Source organism: Sylvia atricapilla, chromosome 4 (assembly GCF_009819655.1).
Source record: "Sylvia atricapilla isolate bSylAtr1 chromosome 4, bSylAtr1.pri, whole genome shotgun sequence".
NCBI classification, from domain to species: Eukaryota; Metazoa; Chordata; class Aves; order Passeriformes; family Sylviidae; genus Sylvia; species Sylvia atricapilla.
In genome coordinates, this window is record NC_089143.1 from 25,972,713 (window position 1) to 25,995,023 (window position 22,311).

Consider the following 22,311-nt stretch of genomic DNA (forward strand, 5'->3'; position numbering starts at 1 on the left):
CTTGAAATATACCTCAAATTGTAAAATGTCCTTAAAATGTCAGTCTCCGCAGGGAACTGACCAGTGGCCAACCAAATTTCTGGTTCAGTCAAAGACTGTCCCAAAAGCAATCCTAGAGCTGTAGCCTTAAATCACTTAGGCCCACAGTTTATGAGGTCTGTAGAAACTTTCTGACCTCAGTGATTAATTTTTAGCCAAAAAGCTCTGTTTTTTAGATCTCAGCATGAGGCAAACTTTAGCAGGAAAATAGTTCAACACTCAAAAGCAAATTTTGCAGAAAAAAAGGTGTTAAGCCTAAAATTTCATATAGGAAAGTTGGGAGGAAAGCTGTGCCAAGCTCCACGTATGAAGCAGGCTCTGACTTACTGGATCCTCAAAATAAGTGGCCACTTTTATAAGGTGAGAATGATTTCCAGATTGAATGTTCCTGCCTGCTGTGAGTGGGGACCAAGCAGGCCAATTTGCTGTCACTGGGCCCTGAGGTGGATCCCTCTTTCTCACTGCATCTGAAAGACAAGCAGAGCAAAGAAGTTGACTTTGAAATTGAGGGGCTTTTGGGTCATCAGAAGGCTTCAAACAGTTGTGCTTGAAGACATGGCAGTTTTAACTGCTGAGGTGCCTGCACAGTGACAGCAACGTGACACATGATCATAAAATGGAGGAATATCTCCAGAAATAGAAGCACACTTAGTTGCAGCGTGTTCTTCTCCCATGCGCCTTTACTTATGGAATATGAAAAGGCCTGGAGGGATCACTTCCTTTCCTCCTTCTTGAGACAGTTCCTTAGGCAGATTTGGGGCTTGTTATCCTCCGTGGGATAACAAGCCCCAAATTGGAGGTTATGGAGAAAGGGATGTTCTTTGGGTGCATAGGAGATGTTCCCATGCAGGAATATTTGAGGATCTCTTGTTCTTGTGGCTCCCTGGTGAGTCAGGGGAGGCAGTTCCTGTGTTAGAACAGGGAGCTGAAAAATTAGTGTTTCAGATGAATACAGGGAGAGGAGGGGCCTGTAGGGAACTCATAGTTTTCATTATACCCCATCTATGAATTCCCCATCTACTGCTCTTGGAATGAAATGCCATGGCTCATTTATTCTTGTCACTATTGTGAGCTGCTGTGGACACTCTCAAATTAAATTATACTTTGTTAAAACACCATCAACACTGGCACAAGAAGAAAAATATCCATTGGTTTGTCCTTCTCCTCAAGGAGTTTAGTTCCTTTGCAACCAGCATCCAGGTTTGTCTTGCAATTTCTCATCCTCATTAGGAAGGACAAAACCCTCCTATGGCCTTCCAGTGAACTTTCTGTCTGGAAGCCCCAAAGCTGTGACTTTCTTTAGAGCCTGAAGGGGCAGCTCTGGACTGTGTCAGACAGGATGTCCTGGGACTTGAGGTCTTGAAAAGAAGTGATGGATAGGAAAAAAAAAACAAACAAAAAAATTAAAACCAAAAAAGGAAAAAAAGCGCCATTTTTATTTCTTTTCCCAAAGGTCTCCTTAACACCATTTCATTTTGAAACAAAATGTGCAAGAGCCATGTGCTGGAATGGGAAAATTGTCTCAATTCACAAGTGTGGGGTTAGCTCCTGGCCTCACACAGTGTTTCTCCAGGGCCGAGGACGAGGAGGGGAATGTCTTTGGGCAACCCAGAATAGGGAGGACTTTCAAATATTCCATGCCTTCATCTTTCTTGGGAGGAGTAAGACCATACTCCTGAAGTTTGCAAACTGAGTACATCTGAGGTGAAAGTGCTTTTGGAATAAATATTAAGCTAGTCAGATATGAGCTATTGCATGGTGGATTATTGCACAGCTGCAAGAGTACATTTCTCTCTGTTGTCACTGTGAAAAAAATTCAGTTCTTTTCCTCTAGATGCACTTGTAGATGTGGTGGAGCTTTTTGTGGCTCTTTCGGAACCAGAAGAATTACATAAAGCAGTTTCTCTCTGATGGTTCCACATACACCCTCTTTTAAATCTGATATAATTCCTCACATTTCCAGTCTCCAATGGTCAAAAAGATCCTAAAAAGACTTGTACATCATGGAATGGAAGAAGAACTGGTGGCCTTTTACATAAAATGATTCTGTGCCTGTGAGACCAACCATGGATTTTTATTGAAAAAATACATGTAATGAGTGCTATGCTTGGTAACAGCATCCCCAAGGTTGAACCTAAAAGTATGGAAAAATATGAGAGTGGTGTGGTGGGAAGGGTTGTTTTGCCCTCATTTGGGATGACTGGGATAAAACAGCTTGAGCAGATTTGAAAGGCAATGTAGCCTGGAAGTGTTTACAGAATGAATTTGAGTTACAGCACCTGAGTTAACCTGAGTATGGTTTAGGTATCTTGCGGATATCAGGGAACCTGTATTTCATATATATTTATGCATCACACACAATTACACAACATACATCATATACAAATCTACCTCTGCAATCTCTTTGCAACAGAGTCCTGGTGGGCATGAGCACAAATTTGGTTACAAAAATGGCCAAACTCATGGAAAAAAAATGTAGTGGGCTTTTTACCCTTATCTACATTTTCAAAATCGAACACTTTGATGGGGCCTCAGTGTGGTGCTGTTGACACACCTAAAGGATGGGATGCCATCCAGAGGGACCTCCCCAAGCCCTGGGAACTGCGTACACTCAGCACACAGCCCATGGGAATCTCATGCAGTTTAACAAGGCCAAGTGCTGGTGTCATACCTGAGTCAGGGCAATTCCTGGTATCAGTCCAGGCTGGGGGATGAACAGACCCAAACCAGCCCTACCATGAAGGCTTTGGGGGTGCTGGTGGATGGAAAACTGGACATGAGCTGGCCATGTGCACAGGCAGCCCAGAAACCACCCATGTCCTGGGCTGCATCCAAAGCAGGGTGGGCAGGTCAAGGGAGGGGATTCTGCCCCTCTGTCCTGCTCAGGGCTCCACCTGCAGCTCTGGGGCCCAGCACAGAAAGGACCTGGAGCTGCTGGAGTGAATCCAGAGGACGCACCAAGGGAATCAGAGGGATGGGCTGCCTTTCCCATGAGGAAAGGCTGAGAGAATTGAGATTGTTCAGCCTGGGAAAGAGAAGCTTCAGGGTGACCTAAATCTCTTCAGTATCTGAAGGGAACTTACAGGAAAGATGGGGCAAGACTTTTGACAAGAGCATAAAGTTACAGAACAAGGGGTAATGGCTTCAAACTGAAAGAGAGTAGGTTTATATTAGATATTAGGAAGAAATTCTTTTCTGTGAGGGTCAGAAGACACTGGAACAGGTTACTCAGGGACACAGGAACAGGCTGCCCTATCCCTGGAGTGTTCCAGGCCAGACTGCATGGGGCTCTGAGCAACCTGGTCTAGTGGAAGGTGTTGTGTCCCTGCCCATGACAGGGGGTATGGAACGAGATGATTTTCAAAGTCACCTTCCAACCCAAACCCTTCAGTGATTCTGTGATGACATTGGGAAATCTTGGGTCAAATCTAACATGTGTATTTATGTCTGTATTTACCTGTGTGTCCAGCATGTTCACACCTCCACATTCATATAAGAATGTGGGATGTAGGAGTAGGCAGGATCGTTTGGATGCATGCTGCGACCTTTAGTGTTTCAAACAGCAGTGATGTACAGCCACCCCCATGCACACCCCACATCCTCATTAATTTAGTCAGATTCATCTGACTGAAAACCACTTTTTGTCATGTAGTCCCTATTGGAAGCCTGTTCCAGGCAAGAGCTTCTCAGAGGGTTGTTTTCTCTCTCTAATTTTTTGCCTAATTTATTCCTGGCCTCTTCATACCCGTTTGTTCCAGTGCCAACATTGTCTTTTAGCTTCAATAGCTCAGCTGCCTCTCTGATGCTTGCCCCAATGTATTTATAGACAGCAACCGTGTCTCCTCTCAGCTTTCCTTCTGTGGCCTAAATGAGCTTTTTTGGCAGATGACTACCTAGGGAGCAGAGATGTGCAGACACATCTCAGCTGGCCTGGCAGTGGCTGGCGCCCACGGCAGCCCCAGGGTGTCAGGGCAGAGTGAGCTGAGCGTGGCAGGAGCAGACCCAACAAAGAACTGCAGGGCAACCTGAGCAGCTGATGTCCCTGCTGGCATGTCCTGGGCAGCAGTGCTGGAGTCACACTGCTGTGCCTAAGAGCTGTTGTTAACAACTGAAGAAGAAGCTGTGCTGATGCTTCAGGAACCATGCACAACCCATTGGTGAGAGTCCGCAAAGCCAACTGTTTTACTTTTTCTCCAAGAAGTTCGAGAAGTGGTGCAAGCATGAGACTAAACTGATATTTCTATTCAGAGATGCCTCTTCCACCCACGTCACTCAGCTGGAGAGGTGGTGCACTCTCTATCTATCTCCAGATGGCTTTTAAAAGAATATACTGAAGCCTGTCCCACTCTCTCCAGTTTTGGAGGGACATGTGGGTGGAAAAAAAGAGGCACAAACTGTGGAAACAAGAGGTTTCTGCTCATCTTTTACTTATTTGGGTGTCTACACACAGTTGTGTGGACAGGGTGTGAAGAGATGGACAGCATGGCTTCGCCACTGATGCATTAGGTGACCCTGTGACAGCTATTGCACCTCTTTTTGGTTTCTCATCACACCTTTGGCCTTTATCCCCACTGGAGACTGCATAAACTCAGCACACACCCATAGCACCACAGGGACCCTGCTTTTTGGCTTCCTGTGACCTTCTCCAGCAATGCCAGCAATCTCTTCCTGCGTTGTTTATTGTTCCCCTCTGCCTCTGAACCAGCTGCTCACATTGCAGAATTTACAAGGGCTGACGGTATTCCATGGGAAGGAAGTAGAGCTGCATTTTAGCTTATATTTATGTGGTTCTCCTACTTCACCTATGCTTAGGGCTTCTGTGAGATCTGTCATCACTCAGCAGAAAGGAAGGAAACAATGAGTCCTTGCCTGAAAGTGATTTTTCTTTTGCAGACACTTTTGATGAGAACAGAAGTCTTCTTGGGTCTGTCAAAACGGAACTGAATCTGCTGCAGCTGAGGGTGGCAGCAGTAATTTGCTTTTCCTGATCCAGTTTGTTTCAGCCTCCTGGTTGCCCATCCTACTGTCTCCTTTTTGGTCTCAAACTGTTTTTTCAGTGCAGTTCTGGCTGCACCTCTTGCCCTTGCAGAAAATGGAAACCCCAGGAGAAAACTGAAGCTCCCATAAAGCACTTCAGTGTGCATTTTAGGTCTGATGGTTTTCCTGTGGTCAAAAAAATTTCCATTATAAAAATTATTTATTTAGAGGGAAGGTTAAAACATCAATGGAAATGTGACCATACATGGACAAGAAAATTCACACTAGTTATGTGCATCCAATGTTTGCTGCCATGTTGCAGGAGTATTGGATGCAATCACTTTGCAGGTAATGTGTTACTTTGAGATTTGTCTGTGCTGTAATACAAAGGCAGCAACTCTTCATGCTTTATTTCAGGATGTATTGGAGACATCAGGGGAGGTTCTCACACGTAGCTCTAAGAAATATCACAGTAAAGACCAGCTACAAAAAAAAGCTTTCACCAGTGCAGTTTTTGCTAGGAATAGTACTTGGAGAAGATGATTTCTGTTTTTCATCTGTCTCTCATCTCTTCCTTTGACAGGCAGTCTGATATCACCACATGATTCTCAACCATATCAGAACTCTTCAGTTCTGTCTATCTTGCCCTGACCAGATTAGCAAACTCATGCTCACTGACCAATTTTTTGAGATTTATTTTAGTCTCTTTTGGCAGAAGGATGAACTTCAAAAACATTTTAACATGTGGATGGAGAGTAGGGATTTTTGGAGATTGGTGCAGCAGAGCCAAAGCCTGGGGGTGTGGACACCTATGTGGGGTAGGACAGATGAGCTCTTCTCCAGTCTGGTGGCATCAACATGAGGACAAACTGCAATGCTTTAACCCATCAGCACCAGTGGGGGCCAAAATGAAATAAAATGATCCTGTTTTCCAGACAGCACTCAGCAGGGTCAGATGCTTGTCAGAGGAATGAAGAACAAGATGGTTTGGACTGTGAGGGTCTGGGGACATGCAAGGGCATGCATGAATATGTGAGCTGCAAACAGCCACGGTGCTGGGGACTGCTGTGAGGTGTCCATCGTGGTGCTGTGACCCACAGGGCCATGTGTGTCACTGCTGGGGCAGAAGGATGTGCCATCAGGACGGGCTGAGCACCATGTCCTGCTGGAGCTACGTCAGGGTATCCAGGCAGAAAGCAATTTATCAATCTGTTGTGCTTACTTTCTCCTGACCTGTGTGATCAAGAGCAAATTGCCCGGGACAAAACAAAAAAAGTGAAAAATGAAGGGGGATGGAGGTTACAACCTTCCTGCTTGCAAGAGGAGGCTGTAAAATACCATTTGAGGGAAGCACTGGGTCTTTCCCATTGCAGGGCTGCCTGTGCTCACTCAGATTTTCAGTGTCTGCAAATATGTGCTAGAGGCAGTTGACCGTTACATTTTTGTCAGCTCCCTCCTCAAAGGCAGAACTTGACATTCTGCTTCTCTTTCCCTCTTATTTGTCTCCTCCCGCCTCCCCTTTTCCCCTGTCCACATGACAGTCATAAAAAGATAATGGAAACAATATGGGAGTAGTCCCGGTTAGAGCAGCTTCCTTGTGGATGAGAGCCATGTGCAGTAGCTGGGGAGGCTGTGAGGTCCCTTTGGAAAGCCAACAAGGGCAGGTCACAGTGTCCTTGTTTCCAAAATCAGTGCTGTGCTAGGACTGAACTGGTGGAGTGGAGCCGCTTGGATACCAGGCACTGGGCACTGTGCTGGTAGGATAGAGAAGGCCAAGATGGGGTTATTATATTTGGATTGGGTTTTGTACTGAAGTGGTCTCTAGGGCAAGGCCATCAGAGGGTGACAAAAGCATCCTGAACTCTCTCCTTCTCCCATCCTGCCACAGGAGCTGCTGTGGATGGGCCTGTTGACTGTAGCCTGCTGGCAGCTGGTTTAGCCAGGAAGGACAAAATGCTGATTGCAGAATCCCATTTAATTACTCACAGCACATGCCATTAAGAGAAATTGGCAGGACTTTCTCAGGAGCAACACATCTGAACTGACTCACCTTCATAAAACTTGGCTCACATGCTAATTAGATGGCTTGGCTTAAAAAGATTGAGCCCCTATTCTGCCACCAGCTCACAGGACCGAGTGTTATTTAAAGATCCTGGATTTCCTTATATAAGAGTTCAATTGTTTTTTCAACAGAAAAAAAAAAAAAAAAGAAATACTCAAAAGAGAAAAGAAAAAAAGAAAAAACTCAACCCACACTTTAAACAGAATATAAATTTATACATCATTGAGTTCTTAATTTTCATGGAATTTCTCTCCCCCTCACAGACAGAAGTTGTATATACAGGATTTTAGTATTTCCTCTCCGGCTCCAGCCCCAATTTGAAGGACTGTAAAAGTTTGAACCGATTCCAATAGTGCGCGGTTTGCATGGTCTGTGCTACTCTGCAGAGTCAAAACAGCCCACACAGTAACAGACATGCAGTAAATCTTGGGAGAAGTGTTTCCTTTCTTCACACACACACACACAGAGGATTGAAATTCAATTATAGCTTTAAAATAATACTGAAATTTGGAGGCAGAGGATAAGAAAGCAAGCGGCGCTCCTCACCAGGAGGAACGCGGCGTGTTTTGAAGTGCGATCAGGCTCCAGGGAGCTCAGAGCTGATGATAACATGTTCAGCATATTCTGTGGTCGGGCTGGTCTGCAAACACCAACTCATTATTACCGAATGATCACAGCAGTTAATTGTCTTTGGAGAGAGATTTAGAGTCCCCTTGCACTGCGTTTTTTGCCTATCCCATGTACTTTTTCACAGATCTTCGGAAGAGCAGAATGAAAAACTACAGATCATCAAATTAGCCTCTCGCATCAAATGCTGCGAGACCTGCATGCACCACAAATACAGAAAATCCTTCCTTCTCCTCTGCTTTTTCTCCCTTGCACATATTATAAACAAAGGAAGAGAATAATAGGCTCTATGCCAGATCTACCCATGTTTTCTCTTTATCTTTTCTTCCATCACGTTTTTGACTAATTATATGGCCGTGCCTGCAGGAGAGGGGCAGTATCATTAGATATTTGCAAAATGCTCAGCAGCAGCAGCAACGACTGTGGAACCCAAAACAACCCAGGACTTTGCTGGCTGAACATGAGGCACGTTTTAATAACAGTGTGACACTGGGTTGGGAGTTTGCCAGCGATGCTCACATCAGCCTCACAGTGTGAGGCTCAGCTGTTGTCCTCTACTGAAAAGGAGGCTGAGTTGTGATTTTGGAGAGGAGAGCAGCCCATTTTGAGGGAACTGTTGCAGCCTCCCATGCAGGAATGAGCCCAGAGACTGGATGTAAAACCTTTAGTTTCCTTTCCATGTTAAGAAAGGCTGTGAAAAGGACCCAGCTGAGAGGTAGACATCACAGAATCATAAAATAGTTTGGGTTGGAAGGGACCTTAAAGATGATGTAGTTCCAAGCCCCCACCATAGGCAAGGATGTCACCCACTAGACCAGATTGCTCCAAGCCCCAGCCAACCTGGCTTTGAACACTTCCGGAGATGGAGAATCCAAAAGTTCTCTAGGCAGCCTGTGACAGGGTCTCACCACCCTCACAGTAAAGACTTTTTTTCCTAACATCTAATCTTAACCTGTTCTTCAGTTTGAAGCCATTCTCCCTCGTTCTTTTACCACATGCCCTCGTCAAAAGTTCCTCTCCAGCTCTCCTGTAGCCCCTTTAGGTACTGGCAGGTTCTAGAAAGTCTCCCCAGAGGCTTCTCCAGGCTGAAAAAGCTCTGTTTCAGCCTGTCTCCATAGATACTCCAGCCCTCTGGGCATTCCCATGACTTTCTCTGGGCTTGCTCCAACAGGTCCACATCCTTCTTATGCTGGGGATCCCAGAGCTGAACACAGCATTCCAGTGGGATCTCAAAAAAGCAGAGCAGAGGGGCAGAATGCCCTCCCCCAACCTGCTGGTCACACTTCTTTGGATGCAGTCCTTGTTTTGATACAAACGGGAGAGCTGGGAAAGAGACTGAGCTGGGGGAGGAGAATACAAGGAGTGGTAGCAAGAACAAGGAGAACAGTGAGGAGGTAAAGCCAAGGAAAGGCAAACACAGCCTGTGAGCCCAAGAAGTCTGATCAGCTGAAATGTTTCCAGCTCTGAGATTTAGTGGTTGAACTTTGTCTTGGAATTGGTTGGATCAGGTAGAAAATCCATGGGGATTACACCCTTGATCTCTTCCAGCAGGAATCTGCATTTGTATTTTCAGGGGTAGCTCAAGTACTGCTTTCCCCACGGTAGCACAGTGTTTGGGTTTTTTTGGGTTTTTTTGACAGGTGTTCAGCAGCAAACCCAAAAGCCACAAAAAGCCCAAAACCCAAGGGAGCTGGGCTGTGGAGGATTGAGATTCACTCCCTGCAACAGGCTTAAAAAGTGCCTTTGGTTGATGCATTTCTGGAGAATTCAGAAAATTAGCCAGAAGAAAGGAGCAGATGAGCAACATCTCCACCCACCACATGAGGTTTGCACCTCCACTTGAAGTTGCCTAACTGAAGCCTATGCTACCCAGAATTTCAAAATCTGCTGATAATTTCCAATATCTTTGCTAACAGAATTCAGGTTTGGGCTTGTAGCTGAGTGCAGCTCAGTCCTGCATCCCTGTAAGTTTGGATAGAACAGGCTGGAGGGTTGCACATCAGTGAAACATTACTGAAATGTGTCCTTGCCCATGGATTTCAGTACTGACTGCTCTCGTAAGCAGTCTGTTGCACAAGTCACACTGCCTGTGGTCAGATCAAAGATCAAGGGTCTTTCCAAGTGTTTTGGGTATGTTTCATTCCATCTTTGGTCCTTTCTCTTTCCTCAGCAAACACTCTGTCATCCAGTCATTACTTTCACCTGAATCACTTGGTCAACCAAATTTGGCAAAGGCAAGGTGGCCTAATAAATAGTGTGGGTTTTTAATGGATTTGTGCAAACTGCTGGTGGGGAGACCAGTCCCAAGGAGACTTGTCCCCCAGAATGAGGCCACAGGCCCCTCCACTGCTGGACAGTGCAAAGTCCGGCCATGTCTTTCCTGTCCTGGGAAAAAGAATGAAAAGTTGTAGGGGAAATGTCTTCAGGAAAATAGGTTTCATTTAGAAAATATGTTTCATTAGGCCTGCTACTCCAATTGTTTTATTCTGTTCAGTTCAGGATCCATTGTTGCAGTACTTTTAAAAATATATCTGTCTGGGGATTGTTTTGCTTTTTTACATTCTCTTCCCAATAGTTCTTTTGCCATGCTGGGGAAGGACTTCAAAAGATGTTTTTCTCCAATTACTGATGTATAACTCTAGATGTGGTTCTCTCTCTAAGACCAGATTACATAATATACTGTTACACTTGTGTGTGCTGACACATGACAGTGTAAAGCATTCTCCAGTTAGTAACCCCTATTTTGGGGTCTTTGGAACGACATCATCTCTAACCCCACTGGAGCTGATACACAGGAAACATGAGCCTGCACCAACATGCCTGATATTTTAATGTTGTGTCCAGCTACTGTCAGTAACATACCCAAAAACTGAATTGAAAATGTCATAATAATTGGAAAATCACTGACCTGTTTTTGGTGGGCTTTTTTTCCATATTCATTCACATATTTAGGAGTGAAAATGCTTTCACAGCTGATGGCTCAACCTAGACTGATTTCCATGCACCCCACAGCTCTGAGAATCCCAATGGATATGTAATTGTCTGAGCCATTTTGGGTCACCAAGCAGACAGGTTATTTCAGTCACTGCACATTAAACTTCTGGGAGCCTCTAAAGTGAGGATTTGCTGCCACATAAAACTGGTGTGGGATGGGCTTGGGAGCCAGGATTTAGTAGTATTTCATCAGAGCATTTGCAAGCAAGGGCACCAGAGCCATTAGGGGCTTTGGGACAGACTGGACCAGAGTGGTGAGGAAAACAAGTCCCTTTGCTAATGGAGCAACTTTTGCTGCCTGTTCAGAATGATGCCCATAAGACAGTTCCTGAAGACAGAAGCTCTCATCCAAAACAAGGGCAGAACAAGAGAAGAGGGCTCTGTTATACAAAGTTCATTTAAAAATACTTTGATGACTCACAGGGCAGGACAAATTAGCTTCATCTTGCCAGCTCTTAGTGGCTTTTGGTGGTGTGTGTGGGTTTTTTTTGTTTTGTTTTGTTTGTTTTTTTGTTTTGTTTTTGTTTTGTTTTGTTTTGTTTTTTTGTCCTAGGAGTCTTCAATGCTCATCCGAAGGTGTGAGCTGTGCGTTGTGGGGAATGGTTTGGGCAAATTAGAGGGACCATGCTGGGTGGAAGCTGGGGATTTCTCTTCCAGAGTCTTTTGCCTACAAGGCCCCTTCATGTAACCTACCTCGGCTGAAGTACAGCATCATAGCCTCTCATTCTGCCTCCTTTTGGCTTAAAATAAGTGAGATGAAGACTGGATGCTGGCGCAATGATTTTCACTAATACAAATCTTGTCATGAGCTGCCACCTGAAGGTGCTATTACGCACCTGTTGCTTTTGCTTCTTGTGCCAGAAACATGAGCTTCTTGTCACTAGGCTGAATTTCTTCTTTTTGTTTTTAAGCAGAGTCCCCTGGCCTTCAAATAAGCAAACACCAAAGATACATCTCATGCCCACTAAAAACCAGTGGTTTGGAGAAAGATATTTTATTGGGATGAGAAGCTGAACTGTGAGAAACAGATAAATTTTTATTTGTTTTTTTGTATGCCTTAGCTACAGAACCCAACATTTGTAAAAAATTTAGGTCTTGCTCTGGCCAAGCTTAAAATTTGTAGCTTTATTTCAATAACCAAAGAAATAAAAATAAGCATTCTTGTGTCAAACCAAAATGTTCCTTTGGTTTAAAGAAAAATGTTTTATCTTCAGGCAGAGGATATTCTTCAAATCTACATCTTAGAGCTTTGTATGATGATACTCTATTCTTCTTTTCTGCCACAGAAGGAGAGCCCATGGCTTTCTCTCCAGCCTATAGATTAAATTTCCCAGTATTCATAGAATCATAGAACAGTTTGGGTTGGAAGAAACCTTAAAGGTCATGTAGTTCCAACTTCCCTGCCACCAACAAGAATGCCATTGAAAGGGACACCCTGTCCATGGCATATTCATGTTGAAGCATGAAAAGTTTAATAGTGTCAGTAAGAGAAAATGAAAAATCCCATCAGAGGCCTTGAGTGACTCAGATGGCACACTGCAGCCTGTATCTAGACTGAGAGTGTATTTTGCACAGAGCTCAGCAAACCATGATGCTTCCCACATTTCTGCAGCTGCTTTGGAATCTCCTACAGCTCACCTTCCCCTAGGGGCAGCCGAAGCTGGGCTCTGTCATCCCTGCAGCAGGAGGAGATGTGTGGCCAGTTCAGGGGACAGCACGCTGCCCTTGCAGTGCTGACCTCAATAATTCAACCCATGGAGCTTTGGAAATGCTTAATTGTGAAGCTCTGTCTTGTGGTCTTCTCATGGTTTGAGCCAGGAAGATGGGAGAGGTTCAGATTGCTCCAGGAAGAGAAGGAAATCGAAGCAAGGTCCCTCCTAGCCCAAGTAAATGTACTACCCATGAAGCTGCTGGATGAAAGAAAGGGGTGTTGATGTGTGTAAGGGAGAAACAATCATAACTGCATTTTTGGGCAAACTTACTCCCCACTGAAGATAAATAGTCTGGCCTTCTCTGCTCAGTCACAGCCTCCCATTCAAATCTTTGGATTTTCTGTTCACAGAATGACCTTTAATTGTGTTAAAGGCTCTGCAAATCTCTGTTTTGGAGAGACTGGTAGCTAGAATGGAATGGCTCCTTACGTAAAGCCAAGAGACATGAATAGTTCAAGGCAGCTGCAGGGATTAATGCCTTGCAGGGCAGCTCTTTGTCTTGGGCCATGGAGAGGACTGGTATTTGGCACTCTGTTTTGCTGCATATTTTATGGTCTGGAAGAGGTCTTAACAACTTTTATAATGCAGTCACTCCACAATGGCTCTCTTCAGTGGGGCTGAGAGCTCATTGGTAAGAAAACATGCTCTATTTCTCTTTTTGCATGGGCATATGGGACAGGGTGCTCTCCACCGAGGATTTCCTTCCAGGTAGAGCTGAAAGACTTGTTGCTAGGATCTGAGGTTCCAAAGATCATGAGTTTTAGGGTGGAGTTGTGAGTTTTGGCAAGATCACACATGGTTTTGGTTTCTGCTTTCAGAACGGGAACATGCTCATGTGCTGAGCCATTGGCGCAGGGTACTTGGGGTCTGAGACCATGACCAGTGCTGTGCAATGCCAGACCTGGGGATACAAAGACAACCCTTAATAGGCACCAGCTCAAGATATTCAGGGGTCAAGAAGGGGACCTCGAGCCTTGTAGGATGACTTGATCTCTGAGGCCAATTGCTATTGTATGCACTAAGCCACTGCTGGTCACCGCATTTTAGGCAAACAGAAAACATCCTGGTCATACCTACTAACTACAAAACCTTGCTACTCTACCAGTTAGGATACCAAATTTCCTTCATGATGCTTCTTTCTTGCAGTTTATTTCTTATTTCCAGCATATATTTGCTTTCCACTTGTTTATTACAATATCATTTGTCTCTTCTGGCTCAACCTTTGCTTCCTAAAAGCTTGCAGCAAATCCAGCCACTGCTCTCACTGAGATGGAGGGACAAATCAGGTGCAACCTCCTTCTAGGCTATAGGAAATCAGTAGGGAGGTGGTCACATTTTGAAATTTTGTACAGAGGAAATGCACATTCCGTGAGATCATCCACTGTGATATCTGTTGGGAGGAACTAGAGATGCCATGTGCAGTGCTCAGCTCACCCAAACCCCGTCTGACAGGAAAAGGAATTCCTGTGTAATAAAAATTAAGATAATTGCCTACGAAGAAATGTTTCATTGTCGAGGGTATTTTCATACACATTAGTGGAGAGGAGGTCAAACTCAGAGAACATAAGATCAAGTCCTGGAAGAGATGTCTTTGTTTTTGTTTGAATTACCATTTTGTGGTTTTTTTCACAGATGTTGTTTGGTTCTGGGGTGAGTCTTCACTTATTTTTTTGTGGAAAGCTTTAAAGTCCTAAAACTGTGGAAGCTCTAAGCAAAGAGAATATCACTGTTCTCTCCATCTATTCCACATCTATTGAGGAAGATATTCCACATATATTGAAGAAAACAGTTGTTTTCTTCCAAAGTGCAAAGCTGAGCAGTTCACCTGGCTCCATCTGAACCCCAGACCTCCTCAGCTTTGAATGTGAGGATACTGGGAATATGGAGTTTAAAGGAGTCAGAGCTGGCTGTGGAGAAGTATCTGGTCCTCCACTCTTATCTGTTCTGATCCTGCATAAACAAACTTCATGTCAAGGGATAGTGAAAGTAAAGTGTGATTTTTTGTGTTAAAGAGAGAGAAAATTAAGAAAGGGGAAAATGTGGGAGGAATTAGAGCTATTACAGATTTTTGGGCTTTTGTGGCTGGAATAAGGGCAGTTGGGTGGAGGATGAGGACATAGCTGTGCAGGAGATGCTGTTTTGTTCTTAGTCTTTCAGTTCCCTATAAATACATGTAAATTCAGGACTATTGGAACTGGATTTGTAGTGAAGTTTGCTAGGAGAAGAAGTGGGGGATGGACTTAGGGGGGGAAAATTATGAGAAGATGCCTTCAAAATATTCAGAATGAGGAGAGATGTTCTTGCTGATGCTGGCCATGGGCTTGGAAGACCTTGGTTTTGTTCTGGGGTCAACCATAAGACACCACAAAAAGGTTTAAGCTCATACCTTTGCTTTGCAGTTGTAACAGGCTTAGGAAAAGGTTCTTCCCCCAGAGGGTGGCTGGGCACTGAACAGGCTCCCCAGGGCAGTGGTCACAGCACCAGCCTGGCACAGCTCAGGGAGTGTTTGGACAATTCTCTCAGGCACCCCCTGGGATTCTTGGGGGGCTGTCCTGTGCAGGGCCAGGAGCTGGACTTCATTGGTCCTTATGGGTTTCTTCAAGCTCAGGATATTCTATGACTCTCTGAGCACTGTGGAGATTCATTCTGGAGTGCCTGTACACCTCCATGGACTTGGACATGCTGGCTGCATCATTTCTTCACAGTGGTTCAGAGAAGCCAGAGTCTGTACAATATAAGAGACCCTGTGACTGAATCCCTTGTGCATTAGGGAGCCTGTTGTAGCAGTTTGAGGTACCACATGAAATACACTGGGTCATCATCTGGGAAATAATTCCTGTCTTTCCAGCAAAGGGATATAAGAAAGAGACAGGCAGGATGCCTTTGGACCAAATACATTATCTTATCTACTTTGGCTCTGCTGAACATCAGCACTGGTATATTAGCAGCAAAGGTTTGAAAGCAACTCTTCCTGTCTGCAAGCAAAGGGCAGTGATTGTGGGGTGGAACAACATCTGATGGTTGGGATCCTGATAGGATTAGCAAAAGCCCAGAACTGAGCTTCCAGACAACATACGGCTGACAAAGAGGATTCACAAACTTTCAGATTTTGATCTCTGCTTGTTTTTGTGCAGTAGTCCAAAAGGTCCTTGAAAGAACATGTTTCACCACTCTGTCCTTACAGAGAGACCTCATGTCAGTTTGATACTGAGGGACCTTGGACTGAGCAGCAGTGGCTGCCTTTCTTCTCATCTCCTTCAGCTGCACCCTCCAGAGAACTCTTTTTTTCCCCTTCTTTGTCTCCTGCTTAATATCTCCTTCTGTTTGTCCTTGATTTTAACAACTGAGACTGTGCCTGTGTGTTGTCTACACTGGATTTTTGAATGAGTGCCTACTGGGCAGCTGGTGTTGTTGGCATTTTGGTCTAGACTGATGAGAAGAAAGGAGAAAAACTTGGATTCAGGACTCCAAAAATTGAAACCACCTCGTTTTTCATACCCTTTGATTAACTCACTGGTTTATTTGCCTGTAACAATGACAAATGATGCCACCAGCTGATGCTATCACATTTGGCAGACTCATCTTGGTTTTGAACTCATCAGTTAAAACCCTACATTTTATGGTAATGCTTCATGAGCTCTTGGGGGAAAAATGTCTCTGACAGATACAAGCTAAGCAGGAATCTAAAAGGTTCCCAACAGTACTAACAAATGGTTCCTTCATGTCCTACTATTTATTCAGAACTACAAATATTCACCAATGCTGCTCACTATCATGACTGTAGGATGTGTTTTATTCTCATTGGGTTTTTTGTCGGCTTTATTGTGAGTCTAATGTTGATGTTATTTACACCAGTGTAAACACTTTGGGAACACTTCCACAAAAATTGACTGTGCTGGCTTTACAGTAGTACAGGCTAAAAATGCTTCATTCAAGCAGCTGAGGGCAGGTGGATGCTTGTTGAAGTAGAGATCTCACCTTTAACCCCTGCCCTCCTGGCTTTTAGGAGAGGCTCTCTGAATGCAGAAGTCTCAAAGCACGAAAGCAAACTAAAACTGCAAATGTTGTACTCTTCCCCTCTTGTTATTGTTGCCTGAGGGGTGGCTGGAAGGTATCTTGTGGTTGTTGAGTGTTCAGGTCAGATACTGCTGAATATCAGGGCTTTGCAAGGAAGCTACCCCATGCCTGTTGCATCCATAAGTGCCAGAAACAGTTCTGGTCTCCAAGATTCTCAGCTTGTGGAATGGACTAAACCCTCTCCTGTCCTGTATTGCATCTGAAATCTTTTACATCCAATGGAGAGGAAAACACACCCCAACTTCCCCCAGACTAGCTGGCATGCTCCATTAGGGGATCATGAATCCCATCTACTGTCCTAAAATCCAGTTTAATTCCATCATGAATTGAACAGGTGAATTCAAACTTTGGCCCTGTAAGGTCTGTACCCAAATCTTCATGTCCCTGCAAGCCATAGAGCATATCCAGGAAGAGGGGATAGGAAGAAATCTTCAGGAGAAACTCTAGGCGTGGCTCACAGGAAAGTAAATGGTTCCCTTGAGTGTTCCCCTGCAAGACAGGAGCAAGAAGATAATTTGGACTTTTTTTTTTGCTTACCAAGGTACAGAGGAATGGGAGTTGTGTTCAGATCCACTTCTCTGGGGAACAGCTCTAATAAAATCAGGGATGTGATGGTCTGTGCTTGCCGCTGTGAGCTCTGCAGCACAGGGAAGAGGAGGATGAGTCAGGAACCACACACCTGGAGCCACCAGGTAGACATAAATGGCATTGCATTTGACATGAAGTCTAATCTTTGCAGGCAAAGCCAGCAGAAGTGGATGTGTTGTAAGTCTGACCTGTAAAACGCAAAGTACTCACCCGCCCCTGTGGTGCTGTTAGTAATTAATTCAGCACATCTGCTAATGCTCCTTGTCTCTCTCCACTGCCCATGGCTCTTGTTTAAATGTTAATACCGCATGTGCTACCTTTTATCTGGAGATGAAGATGGATTGCTGTGTCAGACTGGATTTAGATTCATTTTGCTGTTAAAAATTTGTAATTATATTGAAAGGTTGTATGAAGTCCAAGACCTCTCTGGGCTACTGTGGTTAATTAGCTGCTACAGATATTGTGCATTCAATCAAATTGTTCTCACTGCATTAAATTTGGTTATTAAACACTTGAAATAGTTGAGATATTAGCAATGCTTGATCGCTGAAGGTCACACTCTTCGTTACTCATCCAGGCTGTGTGTCAGGCAATTTAAGTGCAAATGGACTCGTGGGTTGATGAGCCCTCTGAGAAGGGATTTGAAAATGGTTGGCAGATTTGCACAGACGCTGAGGATGTAGTGGGAGGATGGGGTTGGGACCTTTCTGATGAGATGGGTTCTTCATGCAGCAGATCAGGTGAGATCTGTCCCTGCTTGAAGGCTCCACCAAGCAAATAGTGTTTGTGAGGGACCTACTGAAAAGGTCCTGTCGGGCTGTTTGGTGAAATGGAGAGGATCATTCTAAATAAATTCAGATGTGAGTGAAAAGAAAACTTTCAATGACGATATGAAATCGGGAACGGAGCTACCATGCATAGATGAAAATAAATGTGCCTGGAAGTGCTGGCTTTTGACAAAGCCTTGTGACCATAGCCACAATCTCTTCAAAGTGCATCGGGTGGCACCAGCAGACAGAAGAAAGCTGAGTGGTGGTCTGGGTTCTGCCCAGTCTGTTTGAAGGCATAATGGGATGTGGCTGAGACAGCCTAACACAAACACCTTCACCCTAAAAATGACACACCGAGGCAGGAGGTTCGTCAAGGTCACAGACAATAGAAATCTAATCTTTTTCTAGAAACTAACCCAAAGCTTCTCCATCACTCAAAGTGCACTTCAGTGCTTTATTGGGGTTATTAAAGACAGCCCTCAGCCCCTCTCTGCAGGGATGCTGCAGCAGCAGCATGGGGTCCATATTTCAAAGCAGTGCAACAGATCCTCCCTCCTTAGTACCTCTCCCCTGCCATCTCCATGTCCCTAAGTGAAGAAGACAGTGAATATTCAATTCCCCCAAAAAAGTGCAACAAGCTGTGCTGCACCCCCGATTCTTACTCCAGGAGCTCCCCAAAAATCATTACTGCTATCTACTCCTCTGCAGGAACGCGTGTGCTCGTCTTCAATGGTCTTTCTTTCGGAAAAAACACCGAGAGGAGGTTATTCTTTCTCTCTCCACTGGACATGTGCTCTCTCCCAGCCCCGCAGCCTGCAGCTGGTTTTCTTTGTCAGAGGATTTTGGCTGAGCTGCCGTGATAATTACACAGCTGGGCAGTGGGAAATCCCGCCCAGTAGCTGACGCCTGCCTAATCGCCGCTGGTTGTGTTCGGAGACTCCAGGACCTGCTGTAATAACACAGCCACTTAATTAGTCTTTTCCTGAGTAAAGGCTTTGGAAAGCAAAGCAATCACAGCTTCCTAGATCCTCTTAACTATGTGAGTACACAACGGGTGAAAACAGCCCCGATAAAGGGCCAACAAAAGGAGTTTATGCAGCTGCGTGTCAAGTCTTTGCCCTGCCTCAGTTTCCCCTCTTGGCTTTCTTGCTATCTAGTGTCAGGACAATCCAAGTAACACCTACTCCTGGGGCGTGGTTTATTACAAGGACATTATAGTTCAAAGTGTCAGGGTAAAGCAATACCAACATTTCCTTCTGTCCCGGGGCTGTCTGGCATTTCACCCACCTCTCCGTTTGTGAAGCTTTCACCACAAGCAGCTCCAGCTCACCACCCAAGCCAACTGCTCCATGTGTGTCTGAAACCAGCCTGCGCTGTTATTTTAGCTTGTTTAGGTTTGTATCAATGACAGAGCGTCTCCTCTGTCTTTGGAGAATTCAGACGCTGAATTAAACGTGAGCTGAATCGCAGTAATTTACTGTGCCTGTGCTTTCACCCTGTTGAAACTGGGAAAGCTTCGCCGAGATTTAAGCTAATTTATTCCCCTTGCCCTGCCTGCCTTGGGCTTAGGAGACAGCATTGTTAACCACGGCTCAGCTGACAGCATCGCACTGTGTCAAAGCTTAAATAAACTTCGCTGAAAATCAGAGTTAAAAGAGTGTAAAGGGCCATTCTTACCCAAACGTGGAAAAAGAAAAGAAAACCCCTCATCTGCTCCTCTTCCTCATTGGCCACCCAGCCCCCTCATAATCCCTCATTACTCCTTTCTTGCCTGGACTATGAGAATTTACCCGTCCCTCAGACCCTCCTCCTTATCCCTGACCCATCTGCAAATCCTGACAATACCTTCACCCTCGTAACCAGCTGCTGACCTCTCTCCTCCTCACCCACACATTCTTTATTCTTTCCCTTCTCCAACCCACCCCAAATCTATCTCCTTCTGTCAGCAATTCTTGTCTTTCCGAACATCCTGCTCAAAGTCCTCCAAGCTGGCATTTTTGCTGTGTGACAATCCCATTTTTGCTAGAATTTGAGACTCTTCACCTCTCCTCTTCCTGGCACACTCTTCCACTTGCCACTGATGTGTGGTTGTCTTCCCTGTGCTGGCCTTCCTTTTCCTGGTCTTCCTCTGCCTGCTCTGGCAGGGCATCAAATAACAGCCACAGAAAACATCCAAACAGGCCTTGGAAGCAAGAAAAATGGGGTACTTACAGGGGGAAAGCAGGCATAAAATGGCTCTACTTAATTACAAAGACTCCAAGATCTCTTTGGTTGGATGACTGAAATTCAAAACCTGGTCCAAATTTTTATTGTAGTTTGCTTTGTAAAGGTGCAGCATTAAACTCTGGCACTCTGACTCCAGTCCAGATTTCCTCTTCTTCTGTGCAGTTTCTGGTTACAGTGCTGGGTCAGATCAAAGTTATCCCTGGAAACAGGGTGCCAACACCTCCATTCTGAGCTGGGTTTGCTCTTCAGTTCCACCTCCAAGTTCAGTGTCCAGAGTAGACATATATTAGTGTTTTTAAGTTTCTGTATAGTCCCTAGCACTGTATTTATGTCAGGAGTTCATAATATCTAATTTTTCTTGTCCATCTTTCACACCCACATTTTTTTGTGCCAAACATTGAACATTAATACAGATTGTACCAATTCTCTGTGGTAGCCCCAGGGCCAGCAGCTTTAACAAACCTGTGGTTAATTGACATTTAGGCACTTTGGAGGACACGTACCAGCACCTTCTTCTCCCAGAACCACATGCCCAAATGTGTTCCCAGTGCAAACACTGCTGAATCCAGACTCCAGATATTTATTTTCCTTTGCTACATTTCTTCTTTCCTAATAGTTAGTGTCTTACAGAAAAAGCTCAAGCCATTCCCAGCTCAGAGTTGTCTGTCCCCCAAGGCAGTTCCACAGCTCTAAAACTTGGCCATGTGGTGGTCAAAACCAGACCAGGATCACCACCCTGAGCTCCCTGGGTGAGAAAAGAGAGGAGGGGAGATAAAAGTGAGAAGTATGATAGTCCCTCCAGTGGATCTCTTTACAGAGCTCTTGGGTGAAATTGTTCATTCAAAACATTCTTTTTGCTGAAAATGCCTTTTTTTTAAAAAAAATCAAAATAAAAATCTGTGGGAAATGTCCAATTTCAACAACAATTTTAAGGTTTTCATTGAGGAAGAAAAAGCTTGAAAAATGTGCAGTTTTTTGGCAAAAGTAAGCTAAGGAGTTTGGCAAAAACCCAAGCGAAAACCAAAAACCAGAAACCCCAAATTGTTTTGGTTTCTGGCCAAAATGTTTCCAGTTTTTGATTGCCAGAAACCAAACATTTTTCAGTTTTTGCTTCTTGAATGAAAACCCCTGAACTCCTGCAGAAAAATGTTAAGATAAGCTTTTGTTTTCACCAATTGTCTTTTGTAGGAACAGAAGCAATTTCTGCCTTTTCCCTCTGTAGATGGATGTGTGGGACTATGGGACTGTGATGTTCCATTTCTGAGCTCCATTTGCCTGTCAACCTGAGCTGCAGCACTTTCTCTGCCTGGCTTAATTCCTCCAGCCCTGGCTATCTTCCCATTTCTGGCTGTTCGTGGGTAGGTCTGAGCATCCTCTGCGAAACACTTTGGGCCTTCAGCTTCCAGAGATGTTGAGAGTATCTGAGGATTGCAAACACATTACAGGACTATCTGGGCATTATGCAGGATCTGGCCCTCAAAAATGCACCTTCGTCTTGGTGGGGAAGCCTGGATTAGGCAACACATCTTGGCTTCCTAACTGTGATTTTTCAGCCTTGCTTACCACCCACTGTGCCTGGGATTACACCTGTCTGAGGGTGCATGTTCTGCATCGCTGTGTTCCAGCTTGGACACACTCCCTTAAAAACAATTACTTCATGTGGTGGATCTAGTTAACACTCCTTCCAGCTCTGAGCTGCCTCTGACCCTGCAGATGCTAAGTGTTAGCAGTTGTGCTCTAGTTGCTGTAATTCTCATTACCTCAGTGTAGACAAGACCTGTTTGCACCTTAAAAGCTTTAAAATCTTTTAGGGGAGTCCCTGTGGAGGGTTTGATGATGGGGGTGGTTTTTTCTTCCCCATAATGCTGAGTGCCAGTATCTGCCAGTTCCTTCAGTGGACCTGTGTGAGATGGGCACTTGTGGCAGCTCAGACAACTTTTTGCCCTTTACCAGCCTACTGAAGTAATTTCCAAGTATAAAGCCTGGCCCTTGTGGGTTTTCTTCTTGGTTTCAGATGTGAAGGTGACCAGCTGTTGATTGAGTGTTGCAGAGATCTTTGGAGAACAGTGTGCATTCAGCTTGGAGATGAAGGGCTAAATTCAGACCATTTGTGCTCTTGGCATGCTGTTCCTCCTCATCGCTGTGTGTTTGCTTTAGAAGTCTGACTGGCTGACATGCCCCGGCCGCCAGCTAATGCGGATTAATTCTGACTCTCTTCAGGCTTCAAGGAAACAGATTG